General features: G+C 46.7%; 2 pseudogenes across 1 annotated transcript in view; both read right to left on the bottom strand.

The window, feature by feature from the left end:
* Positions 1 to 23,345, bottom strand: part of LOC149358210 (uncharacterized) — a 59,718-nt pseudogene that overhangs the window by 26,480 nt on the left and 9,893 nt on the right. Inside the window, exon 2 of the transcript XR_016288229.1 lies at positions 12,839 to 12,889. The product of XR_016288229.1 is annotated as an uncharacterized LOC149358210 (transcript). The remainder of the gene's footprint in view (positions 1 to 12,838; positions 12,890 to 23,345) is intronic.
* On the bottom strand, positions 9,522 to 10,630 carry LOC149358211 (uncharacterized; annotated as a pseudogene).

Here is a 23,345-nt window from a genome sequence, read left to right as displayed (position 1 = left end):
TTAACAAGCGACTTTTAATTAGTTGCATAGTCGCTTTAAGGTATCTAGATGCATAAGGCAAGGGTGCGACATAAAGGCAAAAGTAAAGGCGAGATGGTACGCAAGGCTTGCCTTCTAGCAACAATACGTAATAAACCCATGTCGTGAATGTGAATCAAATATCTTTGCAATGTTACTGGCAAATGTTAGGTCAACGTACTCGGACAATGGCTCCACGGCGTGATGGATTATGTGTTTAAAGGTCATGAGGGTAGCGCAGAATAACACTGATTTGCCGACTGAAACAGTTCATGGTCATGCCTCGTTAATATCGTCACTGTTGGTTCCCAAGCAAAACTGACCATAAAGCGAGTCGTCTGCAATAACGAATCGCGATGAAAAAAAAAATACTGAGAAAAAAAAACACGCTATGATCAAGGTCTGCTTCCGTGCATATTAATGGTCAGCGAAGCTGAAAGTAGACTTAATGTTCGGGCTTTCAGTTGATTATCCTGGTCGCCATTAAGCATGAATTACTGTGGTGCAGCTTGAAGCATTTAATAGCCTATGAGACTCGTGATGTCATGTCGTAAGCTCGATGACCTAACTCCTACTGGACTGTTCACATCCCACAGCCCGCTTTGACATATCTGTGCTCAGTCGGCTGGCAGCTAATGATGCAGCTTTTTCCACGTTTCTGCTTAAAGTCGCCCATAAACCTGTATGAAGGCTGTTTCACATGGTGCGACGCGAATGAAAAAATACGGCCCGGTCGCACTGTCGTTGCGACGGTAATCGCAGCCTCCGTTTCACATGCCAACGATTTCAGTCGGTGCCGTCGGCACCCTACCGGCGGTGCGGCCTTTCAGTGGCCAAAAATTCTTTGGCAGCAATAAATGTGAAACGTCATGGCAGGCGTCGATTTCGTAATCATGGGTAATTATATTGAGCCGTGATGTATTATAATGTTCAGTAAAGCGTTTTCGATCTATTTTTTTTTTTGCCTTTGCTACCAGGTACGCAACTTGCGCATCTCGCCGCAAAGTCAGCAAAGTGTTGCGCGCGGGTCGGCCTCCGGCGCGTGATCTTTGACACCGAGTATTCAACCGTGGCGCCCTAGAGGGACCGTTCTAGCCTCCGTTTCTCTCGCTATGGACCTGTCAGTAGCGCAAAGTAGTCAAAACAATGCCGACGCCAAATTTCGACGGTTTCCCTTCCGTCATTTCCTGTCATGTCGCTGAGCTGCTATTGGTTGACTACTGTGACCATCGCTGCGATCGCACCGACGCTGCGGCAGCGCGACCGAATTGTTGAAACTCTGTCGCAGTGGCCCTGCGACGAGAACGACGCGCATTTCTGTCGCACACCGGCAGAAATCGCACTGCGCTGCGGCAACAATCGCACCATGTCAAACAGCCTTGAAACGCTTGAACTCCATGCCGTCTGCGCTCCGCAGCGCGCACAGCGACGTCTAGCGGCAGCGTTTGGTTCGAGATTGAATATTTTTGAGTGTCGTCTGAGCATCAGACATGCGCTATCTCGAACCAGGCGCCGCCGCTAGACGTCACTGTGCGCGCTGCGGAGCGCAGACGGCATGGAGTTCAGCGCTCTAGACAGGTCTGTGTACGACTGTACCACAAGCCGCAGAGAGGATTTATCACGGCCATTCATTCGATGCATCAAATGGTAAGGCGCGTCGACCAGACATTTGCACTTCCTCACTGCATTTAGCTGGTCTCCTGCACTCCAAATACAGGGAAGGAAGCGTACGTACTGTTTGTGAACTCGAGCTTTTGCTCTCATTGCCGGCGGTATCAACGCGGCAAACATGCATGGGTCCCGATGTGTTCTGTGCATTTTCACCTTAACGATGCGTAACTATATCGAAAAAGTTTGTCTCCATAAAAATTCTAAATAATTCGAGTCTTCCATCATGAGTCTTCCGGTGTACCTCAGGGGTCCGTCTTGGGTCCCGCTTTATTTTTAATCTATATTAACGGCATTGCTTCCCATATTGATAAAGATGTTACAGTCAGACTTTTCGCTGACGACTGCCTGCTCTACTGTGGTATAAATAATACAGATAATCAAAAAGCGCTTAATGATGCTCTCGTAGCTGTCGAAAAATGGTGCCAATGCTGGAAAATGAAAATCAATGGAGAGAAAACAGTAGTTTTGCGCGTCACGAACAGGACCAAACATGTCCATAGTAATGTTATATGCTAGGATCTACCGCACTTACCACAGTAGAATCACTTAAGTACTTCGGAGTCCTCATTTCTAGAGATCTAAGCTGGAAAAATCATGAACTAAAAATCTGTTCTGCCGCTGAAAAGAAACTCTGGTTTTTGCGCCGAAGATTGAAACTGGCCTCACAGTCTGCCAAGCTAGCTGCCTATTTAACTTATGTACGACCAACATTAAAATATGCCTGCATTATATGGGATCCTGTAGAAAGTGGCTTAATAAAAAAACTTGAAAGTGTGCAAAGAAGAACAGCTCGATTCATAATGTCCAGATATGCGCGTACTGATTCTGTAACAGAGATGCTGCGTCTTCTCAATTTGCCACCTTTAGCCGAACGTCGCCGAGTGACCAGACTAAAATTTTTATTTCAGCTCTCAAGAAATTTCTTCAATATCAATAATTCCCATTGCTTGGTCCGAAAACAACTTACACATCTCAGAGCAAGCAATGAATACTGTTACCAAACCCTGAACCCACGCATTAATGTACATGCTAATTCTTATTTTCCGAGGACGATAGCACAATGGAATAATTTACCAGCATCTCTCTTACAGTCCAGTACGTTAACAACTTTCGAAAAAGCTATCTACATTTCGCACTAAAAAGTTTTTTTTTTCAGTGTCATACGCCTAATCAACTCGCCTAAGGTGAAGGCCGGGAATGTAGAAATGTTTTTGTTATTTTTCCTTTTCTGTGTGAAATAACTGTTTTTAAAGTGAATATTTATTAACAATGCTTCTGTATAAAAAGTGAAACATTACGCTGCAAGAAATATGATTGTATAGATGAAGATGAACTTTGTATTTTTATATAATCAACGAACATGTTACTTTCAAGTGTCACGCCCCACCACTGTAACGGCCCCACGCCCAACAGTATTTGCAAATAAATAAATAAATAAATAAATAAATAAATAAATAAATAAATAAATAAATAAATAAATAAATAAATAAATAAATAAATAAATAAATAAATAAATAAATACCGGGGGTCGTATTAACGAGGCAAAATTGTGTAGTGCGGTAGAAATTGTGAAACAATCCAAAGGATGAGCCGATCATTAAAGGAGATAAACAGCGACGTTCGTTACCGTAGCCTCCCATAAAGCGAACGCTAAGTAGGCAATGTATACAAGGAGAACACGGCAATTTAAGACGCTAATATTTTAGTATACTGCACTGCCCAGCAGAAAAAGGCCGCCGGGCAAAACCAGACGAAGTGAAAGTGAGCAAGTAAAGGAAGAATTTGGGATTCGTTATGAAAGCTGTGTTTTATGTAAACAAAAATAACTGATAATCTTTCTTTCTAGACCACCTTCACATTGCTATTGACCAGATAAGTCAGCACGGTCCCAACTATTTTCTCAAGCGCTAACTCGTCAACAGAATTTGTCTGCATTTCGGAAAGGTAAGTTGGTATCCTATATGTGCCTTTGTTCATATGGGGTACAAACTGTCACCAGCGGATGCAGATATAAAAGCGCGCGAGTGGTTTTGTTACGCTTTCGCAAATACATCTGTTCTTGTCTTAAGCTGCAAGAGAAGTACAGACCATCGCAAGCCTTCGTCAACCCTGTAGATATATTCTTGTTTCACGGTATAATGCCAGTTGTCTCGAAAGATATTATCCTAATGCCGTGGGTACACATATTCGCCGTTAACTCCTGCGCACTCTCAAAAACAAAATTCGTAGTTGTCTACTCCCTGTGTAGTTGCAAGGCCACTAAATAAGATTAGGCTGGCTCGGCCTCTTTCGTGGGATCCATGCAAAGTTAACAAAAAAAAAATGCGCTGTCGTAAGGTTTTGTGCTGGTTAGGTCGTAGAACAATATTATCGTAAATAGTTCTTTTTCTGCTGCCTGTTCTCTCGCGAAGTCCGCTTTTTCCGATCGAGAGCACTTGGATGTCTGCATCGGATCACAATTCCACCCAAGGCTGCAACGGCCTGAACAAAATAACAAGTCGACCACTAGTCGTGGGAGTAAAACAACAGCGGCACAAAGTTTGCATTCCAGACCCTGTTATAAGCAGCCGCACACTCCCCGATTTGACAAGCGAAGGCAAGCAAGGGGAGGTCGAAACAGTGACGTTGAGTTACGTTAGGGCATTGGCTGTACTATAACCAGAGGGCCTCATAATGCGTATTTTTCCTTTTTACTTGCAGTGGGCATACGCAGCAAACTATAGGGTCTGTGTTGTTGTATTCTCGCAAAAGGCACCCGGTCTCTGGAAAAACTTTCGTACACTATAAACACGAATCCGCCTACATGGGGGTAAAAAGGGAGGAAGTTGGCCTCTAGTGCACATCCATTTATAAAAAGGAGTGCTATAGAGGACAGCTTGATCCCGTTTTACTGCCTTCTGTTTAGAGTGTACAGTCGAACGACATCCTTCAACGAAACGCCAAGCTCTAGTGCGCTGCCTGCTTCATCTCTAAAAAAAAAAAAAAGAATTCGCAGGTAGACCTAATTCTATTATGTGTTAGCAGTGCGGCAGCATTAGCAGCGGTTGATGCCTCTACTGGAAGTGACGTCACTTCCCCTTAGCCAATGGGAATGCTCCGGTCTGATGACGTCATTGCCCTCTAACCAAAAGGCGAATTTTATGAGCGGCGACACATTTTTGACCCATGGGTCATCTAGTGCTATCGCATCAAAAGAAAAATCTGGAGCAAAGGAGTGACGTCTCATTCAGTTTTAAGGCAAACAGCAAGTTCAAATGTTTTCGAACACGGCGTCGCTTTTTTTCCAGCCTTAAACCAGGCAGTTCCATACAAATAATTCCTAATCGGCTGGATTAAACGGACGAAACCTTTTTTAAAACTGAAAGGGAAGTAGAGACAATTGAAAGAGACATCCCAGAGCCGCTGCCGTTCCGAAACACTTTCAACGGCGCCTTGCCTCTTCGCATAAACTGAGCCCGTCTACGTACGACACGTCTCTTCTGCGCACATCACCGACGCCGAAGAGTTGCACCGATTCCTTCTTATTCGCATTCGGTTGTTCCTCCTCCGCTCTCCCGAAAGACCATACGCAAGCCTGCCCGTATACGCGCTCCGACACCCGGCTACCGGTTGAATGATCCATAAATAATTTAAACCGGCCAAGCGGACCGGTTCCTTTTCTCCCGCCGCAGGGCGGGAGCGAGAAGAGATCGAGGTTTTCCTTTCGCGCGAGCGCGAACACAAAAGCGCGCCAACGCGTGCTTTCCCGCGCTTTCACTCTTTCTCTGCTTGGAGGGGGAGAGGAGGTCGCAAGGAAGAGAGGGTTTAATCACAGAGCGTGCGGCCGCGCTCGCGCGCCTCTGTGTCTGTGTGTTCGCGCGCGCGCGCGCTCTCGCCACAGCCTGACGCAAGCCCTGAGCCCCTGGAGTTATTCATGAGCGGCCCGGCAGAAGAACGAGGGGGGAGCTTCCGATGGAGCGCGATCGATTCCGCGGGCAGCCGGCCGGCCAGCCAGCCAGCCACTCTGGTTCCCTTCCCTCCAGGCAGCGTGGTCTTCTTCTCTGCCGGTCAGGCGAGCAAGAAGGAGAAACACTACGTCAGGAACGCTGGGCTCGCGTCGTGTTCGTGAATATTTGAAAGCCCACCGCTGCCGCCGCTGACGCTGCTACGGTATATAATGCCTCCTTTTCCTTCCCTACCCTACCTTTCTCCCCGCCACGCGTCTGCTGAGTTGCAGCGTTAACTTGTTCCACCCCGGACACTCTGTCCAACGCTGAACCCGCGGCATGGAACGAAGGAGCAAGTGTATGGAGAGCTTGCAATATTTTATTCGGTAGAGCCGCTTACGATACAGTGAGTTCCTTCTATTTTAATGTGATGGCATTTGAGGTCTCGTTCTCGAGAAAAACCGGTGCCCGGCCGTTCGTCCGAATCACGGAAAAGCAGGTCACGGTGGGCAGATGGCAATGAAATTAATTCGTATAAATTAATTGCAATCGCCACCTACCCAACGTGGCACTGCGCATCAGCTCATTGGCCGAGAGATAGACACCCTCCAAATTGAGCCTTACGAGAGATTGGGAAGAGCAACCTACGTCTCACAAGTCCCACCAGAGGATGTTTTTGAAACAGCCACCAGGCGGGGCAATGGCGCACCGCTTAAACCACTGCGACAGTAGTGTTATGAAGAGTCCCCGCTATCTATTAACCAATCAAAGAGAAGGAGAATTTACGCAGGAGGGATCTGTAGCGGTATCCACTGTACTCTTAAGCGTAGGTTAAGCGTCGTCCAAGTTTTTTTTGGAGTGACTGACGTTTCGCGCAGTCAGAGACGCTGTATTCGCAGTGTTCGTTCAAGTCTCGACTTCACTTTGGATGTCATCCTGACTTCGTTGCGTTGTGACCTGTATACGTGAAGCCATCGTCGCAAGTGTTTGTATAAGTGAAGCCGTTGTCGCAAGTGTTTATTTTACCACGCCTAGCTCTCCCCCCCCCCCTCCCCCCCCCCCCCCTTACTGCAGTACCCACCAGGAGGATATGTAGGTACTATGATAAATTAATCAAGAGCGCAATGGGTTTGCTTATAAGCATTATAGAGGCTTTTTCGGAAGTTCTACGTAGTTCTGTGTTCTGTAGTTCTGTAGTACGTAGTTCTGTGTGGAAGTTCTGTGTAAAAGTTCTACCTTTCGGAAAGACGAAGAAAAAGGGAGTTACTTTTACCTCTGAGAGACTTGGAACGCTTTCGATGGATGCCCAGCCACACAGCATGTCCCAGAAACAAAAAACATTGGGCTGTAAACTTTTGAAACTGACTGTAAGAAATTATAAAGATAACATGGGTACCTAATCAAGGGCGCCGTTAATTAAGCCGGTGCAGGTAGGAAAACGAAAGTGAATGCCCGTTCGATGGGGCAGGGGTCTTGCGAGTTAGCAAACCTTGCGTAAGGTTGGTAACCTAGAACAACGTTCGGTTCGATTCGGTGGGAACAGGTTAAATGAAATTAGCCTTCTCGGACGCTGTGACCTCACGCTGTATGCGGTGAAGGGTCACGCAGGACGACCCTGGCCTCTCTAACTGTCGATACAGCTGTCGCGTTTCGCAAGCCACTATTCCAACAGCTGTGTTGCAAGGTCGAGAAATATTGCCTCTAGTGGTAACGTTTTCTTTAAAGAATATAGCGAACGAGAGAAGCAGCGATATTAATACAGGAGAAGAGGCAGCTGCAAATTTGGTGGACAGGAGTGTGCACCTTTATTTCTTTGCTCAGCGTGTCATGAACAGTCGTCAGCAAATTAAACATAATTCAAGCGAGAGGTTTCTGGTTTATCTGGAACTGTGTGACGGCACGTACGAAAACGTTTCACTTATTCGTGGCCTAACCGTGTGAGGCTGTGGTCCGATGCGTGAGACTAATAATACAGATCATACACTAAAGTCCGTAACTTTTATTCTTGCACGCAAAAAACTTTTAAAGTTGTCTCGATAAATCAATGTTTGCAAATATTTCGCCTAGCAAAGTCGAAGTGTCAGCTGTAGGAGATACAAAATTCATGCCATAAAAGAGCTCTCATTGAAACAGCTAACGCACCCTGCAGATCAATCTAAAACTTCAACGGACGTTATGTTATTTCAGCCTATGATGGAAAGATTTGAATTCTTCGTATTTTGTATGTCCTAGTATGTACTCGCAGTTTTATTGTTTGCGGTCGTTCAGAAACTGCTTTAGGCGGTTACAGTTCGATTTACAGTGTGCGATCTCCCATGTCCGCCGGTTTTTATACTCTTCCGTACTGGTGCACATGTGCACAGGTCATTCTATCATTGCTCGCACCTGTGCGTATACCCTGTGACCAGGCGCGATAGCGACCAATGGCAATTGTGCTCATGTGTACTCATGAACAGTGCATTTGCGCGCAGGCGCACTTGTGCATCTGTGAAAAAGCTGAACGTCATGAAACGGACCGAAGTTTTTTTCCACAGCTAGAGCGGCAGCAATACACGGGCCTCAGTGGAAGCCCATCCGACAAATACAGATCTAATCCCCCTGGACCACTTAGGAGCATCCAGGTACTTGCGACCGTAGATGAGATCCTCAAAAAACGCGGAGGCCTCTATGGGATCTCCGTTAACTGAAGCGCAGAGAGAATGTCCTGCTTTATAAAAGAATAGCCTACTGCATTTGGATCGCGCGAAAAACTTGAAGGGAGAGTGAAGCACTTTTTTTGAAAACCAGGCTGGCAGCGGCATCCTATAGTTTTTCATGCTGTATACTAGAATATCGCATCCAAATAAGGCAAAAACAAGCGCATATTGCCTTTTTTAGCAGAAATATGCGGCCTGTGCCGCGGGGCACACCGTGCGGCGCGCCGCCGCCCGTGATTGGTCAAGAGAGGTCGTGACGACGCTTTGAGGGCTGGAGAAGCTGCCGATGCGGATCCGGCGCTGCGTTCAGTGCAGATCGCAGCTTTCCCTGGTGTTGTAAAAGCGAATATGGCGACTATTTCTTTACTGACCTCCAAAGAAAAATATACTACAGTTTGTTCATTCCACGTACCACCTGAAACCAAAAAAGACACAAGCAAAAAGTTCTACGCCTAGCACAAACATACACCAGCGTGAAAGACGCGTATGCAGACCATGGATAAAAGGTTCCAGTACAACCTCGGCTCGTATTCTCGGAAAGGAAGGGGTGCGAGCAATACTCAAGTCAATTACCACCCCCGGACGCCTCCCGGCTCGCCCGAAAGAGCTCGAAAAATCCTGTTCTCAGTACCCGGCGTTGTAGGTGGGGGCAAGAAAGTATTTCAAGGAAACGCTGAAGTAGCGCAAAGTTGATGTCAAAATGAGCGAAGCACAGTGGCCAAGCAGTGCGAGGCATGCGACCACAGGATAGTGACGCAATCATTGTGCGCTCGAAACCAAGCCAAATACGCGCACAAGGATGCTGCTGCGCACAAGGCTGCTGCACAAGGCTGAGCAGAGTACGCTTGCTTTGGTCGGCTTGAATTCTTCGTCACAGCAGCGAGCGCTTGCGCTGCGAGCGTATGGCGGAAAACAGTGGAAGACGACACAGTCGCGGCCGTAGTTGTTCGCGGACACGAACGCAGAGTAGTACCTCGTGTTGAATCTGATTTTCAAGGTCGGCTGACACGCTTTGTACGTCACAATGCACGGAGTACGAGGAATAACGCATGCAGCACGAGAAACAACGCGCGCTGAAGCTCGCTTGGGTGCGCCGAAGTATCCCCGTTGTTGTTGTTGTTGATAAACCTTTATTTTCCATCAGAATGGAGGCCCCCTACTCCCTACCTCCGGCACGCAGGCAGAGGGGCAGGGGCCGGGACCTCCGCGACTAGAGACAGGCAAGGAGCTTCTGGCTTCTCGCGGCAGCTATCGCCAGATGGACCGCTTTCTTCTGCACGACGGGGTCCGTGCTTTGCAGAAGGGTTTCCCAGGCCTCTCTACTGTCTATTTTCTCTCGGAACCCTGGAGAATCCGCACATTCCCAAATCACATGGTCGAGGGTCCCCCTCTCCCCGCACTTCCTACACTTATCATCAATATCCTCATCTTTTAAGACATGCGATGCCCACACTGGGTGTATGAAATTTTTAGCCTGTAGTCTCCTCCAAGCCGTAGCCTATGTGTTAGCGAGCTCTTTGTCCGGGGGAGGAAAGAGTCTCCTGTTTAGTTTGTAATTTTCCACTATTTCTGTGTAATTTATCAGTCTCTCGTCCAGTTCCTTGTTATCGGGCGGTCCTGTCGCGGCTCGGAAGTAGAGGTCTCGAGCCAGGGCGTTTGCCGCCTCGTTTCCTAGAACTGCCTCGTGAGCTGGTGTCCAAACGAGACTAATATTTCTATTTATTCTGCGTCCCTCTAGGATTCGCAGTGCTTCCTGTGTTATTCTGCCTCGGGCATAATTTTGGATAGCAGCCTTGCTATCGCTAATCATGTATTGTGCCTCCGTTCCCACGCAAGCGAGCGCTATTGCAACTTCTTCAGCCGACTCTGGATTTCGACTGCGTATGGTTGCGGAAGAGACAGCTGTACCCCGGCCACTAACGACCGTTGCCTGCGCTGCTCCCAGTTTCCCGCTAGCCGCATCCGTGTAGGCCACTGCTTTCTCATTCATTTCGCCGAAGCGTTTGGTGAGCGCCTCAGCTCTCTTTCCCCTCCTTTCTTTGTGAAATGTAGGGTGCATGTGTCTGGGTAAAGGGTCTACCCTGATCTTTTCTCTGATGTCCCTCGGGATGTCCCGCTTTACTAGAATACCCTTTTCCGTCTGGAGTCCTACCATGCTTAGAATCGCCCTTCCTGTGTTTGATTGGCTTAATCTGTCTCGCTGCGCCGTTCTCGTGGCTTCAGCAATCTCTCTCCATGTATTGTGAATACCCATGTCTAGGAGTCTTTCAGTGGAGGTGCTTATGGGCAGGCCTAGAGCCCGTTTGTAGCATCCCCTTATGATCGTGTCTAGTTTATCCCGTTCTGAGGCGCGGATCTTCAAGTAGGGTGTAGCATAGCTTATCCGGCTGATAACGTATGCTTGCACCAACTTTATCAAGCTTTTCTCTCTTAGCCCTCGTCCTTTGAGTGCTATTATTCTAAATATCCCTATGGCTTGCGCCGCATATCTCTCGAGCTTCTTCAGGGTTTCTCCGTTGTATCCGTCGCTCTGAATATGCAGTCCTAATATTCTAATCCTATCCACCATCGGCACGGGGTTTCCTCCGACCGTGATGTTGAAGTTGTTACTCGGTTTGAGTCTCAAGTGCTTAGGGTTATACACCAGAAGCTCGGATTTCTCTGGTGAGCACGCTAGCCCTCTATTCGCTGCGTAGTTTACCGCTACGTCCGCTGCCTCCTGGAGTTTATGCTCTATTTCGGTATCGCTGCCCTGATTGACCCAGATATTTACGTCATCAGCATACGTACTAAAGTGTATGTTGCCAATCTTTTTGAGCTTTTCCGGGAGACCTCTCATAGCAAGGTTAAATAGAAGCGGGGATAAGACCGATCCTTGCGGGGTGCCCCTACTCCCTAGCGTAATTACCCCCGATTCTATGTCTTGATATCTTATTTTCGCTGTTCTATTTGTCAGAAAGTCCTTTATATAGTCATAGGTTTTTTGACCTGCTCCTATTTCTTGGAGTTCCTCTAGGATGGCCTCGTGCTTTACATTGTCGAAAGCTTTTTTGAGGTCCAGCCCAAGAATTACTTTTGCATCCCTAGAATTGGAATCTATGATGTCATGATTCAGTCGTAACATTGCATCCTGAGTGCTTAGCTTTGGTCTGAATCCGACCATCTCATCAGGCCATAAGCTGTTATCCTCCATGTAGCGAGTTAATCTCGTTTGAACTACATGTTCCATCAGCTTTCCTACGCATGAGGTCAGGGATATTGGTCTGAGGTTCTCCAGCTTGGGTGGCTTTCCCGGCTTGGGGATTAAAATTATGCTGGCCTCTTTCCATTGTTTGGGTAGCTTTCCTTTTTCCCATACTTGTTGCATGTATTTTGTGAGAGCAATGATGGACTCATCATCTAAATTTCTAAGTATCTTATTTGTTATACTATCCGGCCCTGGGGCGGACTTTGTTTTAAGTCTGATTAACTCCGCTCTAACCTCCGCCTCCGTTATGGGTGCGTCGAGCTCCTCTCTTACTACACCTTTATAAGCCAGCAAGTCAGAGCAAGTTATATTTCCTATATAGGTCTGTTCTATTTCCTTCATGAATTCCTTGTCTTCCCCGGTATGTCTAGTTTTCTTTAGCTTAATGTTCGTTTGAGTTTTCGATTGAGTTGGGTCTAACAGGTGGCGTAGGATATTCCACGTCCAAATCTCCCGCGGTGCGCGGGAGATTTAAACATCGCGCTTTCAATTGGTGATTGCGGCACTGTTTTAGCCAAAATCGAAAAAATAATTTCACTGGCGGGATCAGCGATGACATTACTTCAAAACCCTAAAAGATTGGCTGATTCGAAAACCGCCTCAGTAGCCCTTTAAGAGCATTTCAAATACTTTTTTGCTTGAACTCTTCTTTTCAATTTTTTTTTTCAGTTATGCATTTTGCAGTACGTGCAGTGTCTTCGTAAAATTGTTACTTCAGGCCTTAAGTTAAAATTTGTAGTGCCAAACAGCATAATTGACTGATTGATTTGTTTATTGATATAGCTTGATCGATTGATTGATGAACTGATTGATAGATCTATTTATTTATTTGATGTGAAATTGCATGGTTATTTAATGTTCCAGTATTCAAAGCCTTTCTCTTCTGAAGTAATTTCCCATAAGGAGCGGGGCAGAAAGAGGGAGACGTGAATATGGTCGCGGGTTCTTAAGTTCGCGGACCTACGACAAGGCAATTGACCATACTTCTCCACAAGGTGATTGATAATGAACTCCAGTCGGTTCGTTCCTGGGCACGGCGGTGTAGTGCAACGGACACTGAACAAAGTGCCAGAGAATGCTAAACAGAGGACTAAACTTTTGTGTTGGCCTGTCTGCATATAGCTGTGCTTGTCACGCTAGTTTGCTCGCTTTAAGTCATAAATGTCATTTGTCATACGCTGCGTAACGGTTCGCCTGTAGTTATCCTCTAATACAGAAATAAACTTTGTAGACCTTAGAGCAGTAAACGCGGTGAAGGCGACACCGAAATCATTCCTCACCTTTGTGTCCCTCTTTAGAAAGCACAGGGACCTCCATTTCCCGGACTGCACCTGGAAGAGAGAGAGAAAAAAAAGTCTGATTCAGTTCACTGCGATACTTGATTACTTTCACTGGAAATTGGCGTTCTCTTGCACGCACAGACGCTCATAGGTATTATGCATTAGCAGGCTTGCGAATGAAATGGCAGGATTTTTTTAGTCTTCCAAGTAATGTAACGCGGCCCTGCGTGACTCTGCCAATGGCGTGGCATCTATTCTGTGCCTTAAAAATGACGTTTCGTGTATTCTGTGTCTGAGTTAAATTAGCGTGACTTACTTTACCTCTTTTTAAAATGGTTTTTCCCGACTGCGAACCTTTGGTCGTGAACGTTATTCGGCCAGCAGTGGTAGAAATACGAATAACTTTAGTATGGCCAAAAAAAGCTCGCTGGTGGCCGCGTCTGGTTCTTACTTACCTAATACAGAATCCCTAATGCTACTCTAGACAAATTGAGAGGTTACAACTGAATGGGAAATTCTGCTTGTTCACTTCCCAAAGAAACGTTTGAAATGTTCGCAAGTGCGTAGCGACGTGCTACAAACGATGCACAAAAGACCCGAAAGTAACGTTCTCTCTGGTGCAAGGAGGTGGCAACGATAGTTATGTCGAACATCCGCCTCCCTCCTTCGCTATCAGGTAACCTAACCTAGGCCCAACACAGGCCACAACAAGGCCCAACCTAGGCCCGACTAAGGCCCAACTTAAGCCTGCCTAACTGGAATACTACCTGAACTGCATGGCTCTCTTATCAGCCCATATGCCATTTATGGACATTAGTGAAAACAGCGCGAAAGAAGAAGCCCGAAGGCGAAACGAGGAAGTGACAGGAAAGAGCGCTGAAAAAGGCACTGGCTCTAATCTAGCGCTTCATTGCAAAGAGTGTAAATGAATGCCTCGTTTACGCGAAACTGTTGTTCTTGATAGGAGTAGAGACAGCGTAGCCCGGGAGTTGAAGGAAGCTTTGTTTATAAAAAGAAAGGGCTTGGAATGTGTCAGTGACGCGTCTAAATCTTTGTACGGGAGTGAACTTGCCATTTTGGAACAATATTGCTAAAATTTTTATTCTTGACTACGCGTGTTTCAATCAAAATAATCAGTGCTCTTTCCTGTCACTTCCTCGTTTCGCCTTCGGGCTTCTTCTTTCGCGCTGTTTTCACTAATGTCAGAATGGACCAACTAGCCCAGCAAAAAGTTCTGCCATTTATGGCCCAAGCGGATAACGCTTTTCGACCATTTGTGAAACGCGTGAGTTTCCGATTACGACATACTAAGCCAACTTCCTTTATCCTGAACAATGTCCCCCCAAACAGCTATCGGTATAAAAGGTTGCAGATGATGGCTGCTTATACAGGTACGAATCTAAGCTACGTCACTCATAAAACGCCACTGACGGAAGACCTTATTCTGTGTCCTGTCCCCCATGCTTGCAACGCTTTCCTGGCCACCCTGCCCAGATTTTAACTCAGCTTAGTTCTTAACCAGCTAACAAGCGGCTGTGATCACAACCATCGCGGTCGTGTAATTGTGTATACTTTCAGCTCCAACCCAGCCTGCCTTGTCAGCCATCGTAACCCTCTTTCTTATAAGGGAGTAATTACTCATTGGCATCCACCCAAGCGCAGCCATACGGCTACAAAGGAAAGCTATACAGCTTTCTCAAAAACTTCGTAGTTAAAGAAAAATTCGTCCTTGTCCGGGGTTCGAACCCGGGGCCACCGCAACAACCCTCTTTCTTCTCTTGTATCTCTCTGCCTAATGAGAAGGAACAGAACAGAGGGTAGTTGCTCAAGCCGAGCTGTGCACTTTTCTTTGCCAGTATACTCTCTCTTCACGACTGCTGTTACATAACTGAAGGTTCTGAATAATAGTGAATGTTTGTTCTTGCGGCGAATGCAGTGACTTCAGTCCTGCATCACGAATAATGTTTAATTGCCGAAAACACTGCTTGAACTGTGCGTCCCCTGGCTTCTGGTGGAATACTCCTAGTCCCCGCTGAAATGAAGTCGACTCGCTGTCTCCACAGGCGACGAAGGGAATGTGGAAAGAACCGAGATTGAACGGGAAAGGGGGCGAGTGGAGGAGGTGTTGCGAAGCGCTGAACTTTAATTAGGGAAGACATCGGCCGAGATTAAGAGGAGGCGGAGAAAATGCCGCGCTGGCGGCGTCATCGGTGCCGCCGGCGTGCTTTAAGAGCAGAGCTGGCTGGCAGCACCGAAGATCGATTTTTCCATTAGAATGACACGCGGCAGCCTATGGGAGGAGAGGAGAGCATGTGGGGGCCGATCGGGATCAGTGGTTCTTCCCCGATTCGTGATGTTTAAAGCGAAGGAACCGTCGTCCTTCGGCACATGAGATCAAAAGCCAAAATCTTCGCTTTCTTTTTCTCTCTCTATCTTATCTCAAGATCCCTTCTGTGAAATTCTTCAGGGTTAGCTCCCGTGGTGTTCTGATCGCGAGTTTAGCTTCATTCCTGTTCTTTAGACAGTCTATGGACAGTCGACCATAGACTTTCGTCAAGAAATTCATAGATTGTCTATCGACATTACAAATTTCATCGGCAGTGTATAGACAATCTGTAGATTTATAACCATATACTTGTAGTAGATTTTTGTGTATAGACTGTCTGTAGACTATGAATAGACAAAAAGGACACATTTCCAGGAAGGCAATGTAGTTTAAGAAGTCTATAAACCCTCTTTTTTAAGGCGGAAGCCTTTAATGTCTCATCGTTGTAAGCTGCAATTGTCGACAGAAAATGTCACGCTTTTCAATTGGTGGAAACGGTCGTGACGTCACAGTGCGCGAATTTCAAATGGGGCCAATTGCACTTTGGCTAGTAACCATACAACCAATTGAAGGGATCGTATAGTGATGCTCCAAGTAAGTGGGACTGAGCTTAGTTAATTGCTTAATTACCCAATTAGCTTAATTAGCTTTACTAGTCACGCCATATAAATAAATAAAAGCGATTAAGAAATTGGTCGAGCTCAGGAATCGAACCCCGGTCTTCGGCGTGAGAGACGAGCACGCTATCCACTCCGCCATGCCAGCTCGATAGTTTGGAATGAACAAAGGCGCGTCTAGTGAATACGGTGTCTTCACTCACTCTCATCCTCCTCCATTTCCTTCCGGCGAGGTTTAGGTGTCCACTGACAAATGAGAGACAGATACATTTCCTTTCCTCAAAAACCAATTTACCGACGAGCGAGGCGTAGAACCGAATGGGCGATAACATTCTATGGACTCCTTGGCAGCGTTGCAAAACGCTGTCGCGTTCCACTCTTAGGGGCGAAGCTTCACATCTTAACCACACATCAGTGACCACACTTTAGGTCAAAAAAGTGCCCCCCTGAGTTTTGACGGGCGTCCACCGAGATATGTGAGACAGTTACTGCGTAATTTCCTTTCCTCAAATACAATTTTCATTTTCTTCATTACGGCTCCTCTTTATCTATCTTCTTTCACTCCCACCTCCCTTCCTCTACGGTGCGGTTCAGGTGTCCACCGAGATGACAGAGAATTACTGCGCCATTTCCTTTCCTCAAAAAGCGTTGCGTTCAAAGGGCAAGGCATCGCACCGAACGGGTGGTGGCGTTCCGTGGACTCCCTGGCAGCGCTACAACGCGCTGTCGCGTTCCACTCCTAAAGGCGAAGCTTAAGCGTCATTAATTAGCAGTTAATTAGTATTTAGGCATTAATCAGCAATTAACAATTAATTAGTGATTTGCCATCACTTAGTAATTAGTACTCAATTACATGTGACGCCACCAGTGCCACAGAAACAGCGAAGGTGGTGCGGAAAACGCTTCCGCCTCTACCCACTTTAGATAGTCAAAGTGCCCCGTGATTTTTTTTTTTTTAACGGACGGTGCATTGGTCGCATTTAGATCGGCGAGAAATGTAAAAACGGTCGCGTGCTGAGATTTTGACACGTGCTCGAGAACTTTCGTTTTTTTGGGGGGCGAAAATTATTTTACGAATGAATTACTGCCTTTTTTTGTTGATTTAATGTGACAATCCTGAGTGGCTAAAGGTTACTTAGAGCCTTTCTTGGCGTTTGTCTCAGCATGGACAGTTTATTTACCAGTAATTAACGCGCAGATGGCAGTACTGTTATTGTAGAAGGAATTACTATCGCCATTTATAAACTGGCGCAAGTTAAATGAGAATGCCGGCCGACAAAAACGCAAGTAGAAGTTTACTTCTAAGGTCTAGGTTGACATGTTTTTTTTTTGAGTTTAGTTGGGTTGAGCGAGAGGGCGGGGTATCACGTGGTCTGCTTGTTGGTGGCAGCGATGAAATTGCCTCTCAATCATCGCTGTAGCCAAAACTTGATAATTATTCCTGACGCCCATGCATGGCTTCGTGTCAATGTCCTACATGTGGTTTATAATTCTACTTAAGCCACAAACTACTTTAAGCGCGTCATGTTAGTGAAGAAACAGTGCTTAGCTAGCAGGCGGCGAGGAGTTGGTGCTTTTCGGTCTGCAGAGGTGTAATCTAGCGAAGCAATACCTCAAATCGCACAACTGCGCTGCTTCCCGAACAAAGCCACCGTCGCGTCAAGCCGCTGACTTCCCTGCTTAATTAATTTTCAACTTTTACTGAGTGTAACCAGTACTTTGATTGTAACTAGTACTCAAGAGCCAGCTAGCTATGCCTTCCACGCCAAGAATACTGCCATTTTTTGGTTGAAACCGAATTTCGAAATTTGAATTCGGCGTACTTTTATCGTTTCTTTTTGTGTTTAAACCACGGCGCAAAAAACCGAAAAGTCCAACCACCGCTGAAAGCCGGCATGGCTTACTACTTTACGAAAAACCGAAATCTCCGACTGATCTAAGCGACGCGGAGCGTTCCGATATACGCGACAAGTATTTGGGTTATTAAACAAGAGGGCGTTCATAAACACCACCAGCAACGGTCGCAGATGGCGTCAAGGATATTTCACGCTCTTTCCTTTCTATATTAATGGCAGCGTTGTGACAGCTCCTATAGTTTGTTCCTTTTTTTTTTTTTTGCTGCTGATAATGTAAAACTGAAGTGCGCCTCCTTCGCGCCTCTTTTCTTTCACGAAACGACAGTTAAAAGATCTTTAAAGGGAAACAAAAAAGAGGTAGTAAGAGAAAGGGAATGAATGAAAAGCCTTGAAGACGGCAGGCACGCCTTGGTTCTTTCCTGCTCGGCTTCGAGGCTGTGGGAACGCAGAGAGCGAAGCCGGAGCCAAGTGCGGCGGCGGCAGCTGACCATGAAAGCCTTCCGCGCAAGCTGTTACATCTTCAGTCACTTTTTAAACACGACATCTGCGAAACACATGTTCTTGTGAAGTTTGGCGGCGGCGCTCGGCCCTGTCTGGAGCGTCGGAACGGTTCGCGGCTCGCAATTTTCATCATTCTTCCTCAGTTCCTCTTTTTATATCGTCTGCTTCTTTCTTTTTTTTTAATCTGTTACTCATGCCATGACAGTCGCGCTCCACTCTAAACACGCATACGCCTATACGCGAGTAAAAAGGGAATAAGCTGTCAATATTACACCCATTTTACAAAAGGTAGTGCGCTAGAGGACAGTTTACTTCCTTTTTACTCCTCTTTGTTTTAGAGTGCAGTCTGAGACTTCCATATTGTGTTGGCGCGCAAAGAGAAAAAATAAACTTCGAATGAATCGGTGTACTCTGTTCTTGGTTGTAACTCGTAGTTCATGCAGTTGGCCGTACTGGACATTTTTTTTTTAGGCGGCCACTACACCCTTAACGCAAGCGGTCATCGGAACGCTCTTTTCAGTCTACTTTTGCGTTTCTACCAATCGCTCGTCATTCTTCGCAACTTCATTGACTTCAGGACAGCGCGGAAAGGCCATGACTTATACATAACTTTCGCCAGTGCCATGTACTGAGATGTGGCGCTTGTTGATTGTCTTCTGTCATGAACTGCAAGATGTACGTTTCTTATGGGTATAACTTGACGGTAATGTAGTCAATGCACCGACTTCGTTTTGCGACGCCCAGTGAAGACCAGCGTTGCGTCTTTTAACAGCTACGGTTTTAATTGCGTGAGTAATAGCGCTGTACCGCGGCGCCGCCGCTAGCTCTTCGCTGTTTCGCGCGATTGCTCGTTGAATAATCGCGCAAGTAGCGAATATTCGCCAAATTATTCGATTTGTTTTCCATTCGGTCCTCTCACTATTCGTATCCGATTCTGTTAGGAAAAATTGCCGTTCTCACAGCCCTACAAAGGAAATCTATACAGCCTTTTCGGAAACTTCGCAGTTGAAGTTAAGTTCTTTCTTACCCGGAGATCAAACCAGACTAGCTGTTGAAAGGGCGGGGATGAAATGATCAACTCGAAGCATGAACGGCGTACTCGTATGTATATAGGGGAATCCGTCTACAGTGTCTACTTTGCCTTGGAAAATTGTTTTTTTTTTTTTACCGAAACAGGGACCGTGGTAGTACTGCATTTACAGCACGTGGTTGTCTATTCAGAGCACGGTATTAATGCCATTCTAAGCATAGCAGCATGCAGACAAGACGAGATGCAGTGGCTTTGTTCACTACTGTTCACCCGCTTGGTGTTTCCAAACATGCGCGTTAACCATCCTTTTTGAGCGCGACTTGAACTTATCCAATATTCCACGCTTCTGAAATCATTCAGAACACTGCGGCGTTGAAAAAGAAACAAAGAAACAAACAAAACTAAACGATGTCACACTTTCATTCGTTGTGGCGCTAATTCAGAAGTGAATTAAGCTGTGGGTGTGCGAACGCGGCAAGACAGAGGTCTCGTTAAATATACAACTCTCTGTCATCAAACTGCCCGCACTCCACTCCACAACCAGCCATTCTCGAGTCGTCAAGCGCAGCTGAGCTAGTCGACGGGTATACGAGAAGGAAAGCGCGACGCTCGAACGGAAACGGTGCCAACACATCCTACCTCTTCTCCCTCCTATAGCCGCGCAAAAAAGGGGGAGAAAAGTGGCAGCTTGTCGGCGCCAAACGAGGCGAGTTAAGCAAATCCAATCAGGCCCAATCGAAAGTCCCACTTGCCAGCTCTCGCCCACACAGCTCCGCCACTGTGTGTAATGCGGGCCAGGCTCGCTTAGCTGGTAGGGCGAGAGCGACACATCTCGACGCCCTGAAAGCGTGAAGCCGCCACCGCGGCGGCCGGCATCGCGGTCGATGCCAGTGAGGCGGGCTTGCATTCGGGGCACGCTCTCTCGGAGCTGCCTGGCGTGTGAGCGTAGCTCCGCGTGATTGTGGCCGGAGCTGGGGGACCGCGCCATAGGAGCCCCGCCGGTAACACGGCGCGCATGGAATTTATAATGCGCCCCCTCCCTGGGTTCGACCCTCTGGAGGAAGGCGTAAGTCAGAGGAGAGGTGAGGAGCGGGCGGAGGAGACCAGCTGGGAAAGAATATACGAAATACTTGGGGGCTCTTTTCTGAAACATGTCGAAACTCGTGTGGCGTATCTGTGACGCTGTTCTTCTATACGACCACTGTGGAATTCGTGTGTGAGTTTCACTTTATCGAATTCTTGTGGGGGCTGCGGAGATTTTCTGGGGGAGGGTGCAAGTCAGCGGAAAGCCAAGGTGAAAAGCAAATAAGGGAAATGCTCGGAAAGAAACGGTATAGTTGACGTTCCTTTCCGAAACGGGTCGAAGGTTGTATAGCGTACTATCGCTGTTATGCTGCACGCCTAGTATGAAATTCATCCGAGAAATTAATTAGCTAAATTCACAAATGGAATTCATGTGTACAATTAATTGCATGGAATTCATTTTGAAGCCTTGGTAATGTGACGTTACATATACAATGAAGAAAGACGTAGGCATGAAAGTAGTGCAAGGCGAGCGCAATGTTCGGTTTGTTCGCCTTGTCCTCGCTGCTTTGCATCGTAATCTTTCTCAAAAGCCCCCTACTTGGCCAGCTTTCGCTGAAATGTCATGTGCCGTCTTAGCCAGAGGGTGATGCTATTTTGTACGCTCAATTTTTTTGCCGAACGGCTAGCGTTGAGTTTTACCGTTTCACTTGTTCGCCGGTGATTTCTGCTTTTATCATTTTCCTGGTCATCGCCGTTGCCTTTCTCACTTACACGGTGAGCTGGTTACGTCGTATTCCGAGCTCGTCCTGATGTTTGATAAATCTCTTCGCGTCCGTCTCTATGCGTACGCCACCCTAAATTCATCATTATCTTTCTTCTTTCTCCTTTACATCCCCTCTTTTCCATCCTCCAGTCCAGGGTAGCCAACGCGAGTCCTTTCCTGATTCCACCCTTCGCCACACCCTCGCTCTATCTCTCTCTTCTGGTCAAATGCTTAAAGGAATCCCCCAAGGTGGAGTAAATTTGTAATAAGGGAGTAATTACTGTAGCCGTATGGCTGCTTAATGTAGCCGTATGGCTGCGCTCAGGTGGATGCCAATGAGTAATTACTCCCTTATTATCTCTCTCTTCGTCAGCCATTCTTTAAGGTATCTGACCTCGTGTCATTGGTAATAAGCAGGCCGCTATCATGACCCCGTCTTGACAACTGTTTGCATTCTAAGTGCTGTGTAGTTTGCAGCCTAGTTGCTGCGAAGTCGTGCTGATCAAAAAACAAAGCGGAGACAGAAGGAAGGAAATGCGTGTAGAGTCAGTCTCTTGCCTGTCTCTACGTTGTTTCCATAACACGAGTGGAGCATTTATTAGGCATTCACGCTAAATTCGATAAATTCGCAGAAAATAATCGCCATTTTCTTTCGCTCATACGTGGGGTACTGTACATGCTTCAACCGCGCCTCTGTACACTCACTCACGGGGCATTGTCATGCGGTGTCCCGGACTAGGGACGCCGACCATGCAGCGGGGCCACTCTGTGGCTCCCAAACTCTATTTCGTGAAATAAAAGTTTTCACCACCACCACCAGCACCACCCTACAAAATCCATCCTCACACTACAGCCATAATACTCAGGCGTACCTTGTAACGTTTCATGTGTTCGCTATTCTCGGGTCAAACCACGAGCAGGACCCATTCAGCGCTTTGTCAGGAAAAACGGGACTTGGGTTCATTTCCCGCTTAATGAGCACCTTAAAAAAAACAAAAAAAAAACACCGCCTAGCTTCTTTCAGGGCTACGCGAGCTATAGCAACTGGAATCAGCTAATCAAGGGTTGGATGTTCGCGGAGATCTTTGCTTATGTTAGTGGCCCTTGTCTAAGCTGGCGACAGTGAGGAGGTTAACGATGGTGACCGAGGCGACTGGCAGTCGTCACACGTTCATTCGGGCAACCGCGCAGCTTGGCGAATTCGGCCTTCGACTTAATGGCGACCCTCACAATATTACGCGGGCTTCTTGAGACAATCAGCAAAGTAAAAAAAGCGCAGCAATGTAACACTACCATAAGCATCAGTATGAGTACAAGCGAAACACGGGCACATGTACAAGTGAAATATGGCCGCGACTACGAGCAGCACTATAGCAGGCAGAGCACTTGCTCACGGAAGAATGTCTGCATTTTCTAGCGTCACTTGAAACGAGCGGTTGTCCTTCTGCTGACAGACCCGTAAACACGAGGAGGACACTGCTCGCCTCGCGGCAGCAGCTGTGGCTGAGCTTCACCGTTGATTTGGTCATTTTCTGCACTCAATGTAAAGTATGTAGTGACACTGGGGTCGAACCCGGAGCCTCCCGCATACAAGGCGGGCGCTCAAACCACTAGGCTACCGTTGCAGTGCAAGAACATATGTATGTCACCGTAAAGACAATATAAATACTACGACGGCCTTTTTCTTTTTTTTTTTGTCTCTACTGATGGCTCTTTGAACATGGCAGAGAACATCTGCTTCGTGATAATAGTTATATAGCTTCACTAAACAAACACTTTTGGCACAGAAAATCCTTTTCTTTCGAGCAGGATATTGCCTTCGCTTCGGCCACAACCAGTGCGCTACACATTCAAAACGCCCACACTAAAGCTTCTCCGAATTCAACCATGGAGGCCGCAATTAGATGGAGGCAAAGTGCAAAAAATAACAATAATAATAATAGACCCTTGTGCTGTGCGATGTGAGCGCACGTTAAAGAACCCCAGGTGGTCGAAATTAGTACACAGAATCTTCGCTAAAAGAGGATTTTGTTGTAGAGCAATAACTGCGGATAGAACTCTATCCGGCGTCGGCGCCTTGGGGTGGTGGAAAAGCTAAAACTGTGGGATTTCTTTTTTGCTATGACTTGCACGTTCGCCGATTTGCACTCACAGTGCCTAGGTGCGCAAAAGGTAACGACGATGTGAGAAAGGAGGGAAGTAAAACCGAAGCCGGGAAAGAAAAGAGTAAAGCAAGACTTCACTGCAACGACTTATTTCCTTTTGACCGTGCCTTGAGAAATACAAACATTGCAACAAAAAATCCTGCTAATGCTTGTTTCCTTACAACTGTCATTACTTTTTTTTTCTTTTTTTTTGTCTCCCATGCACCTTTCGAAGATTGCCCCA

Source organism: Amblyomma mixtum, chromosome 2 (assembly GCF_055824585.1).
Source record: "Amblyomma mixtum isolate Tamu chromosome 2, ASM5582458v1, whole genome shotgun sequence".
NCBI classification, from domain to species: Eukaryota; Metazoa; Arthropoda; class Arachnida; order Ixodida; family Ixodidae; genus Amblyomma; species Amblyomma mixtum.
The sequence above is the reverse complement of the archived record's forward strand: the minus strand, read 5'-3'. Positions and strand labels throughout refer to the sequence as shown.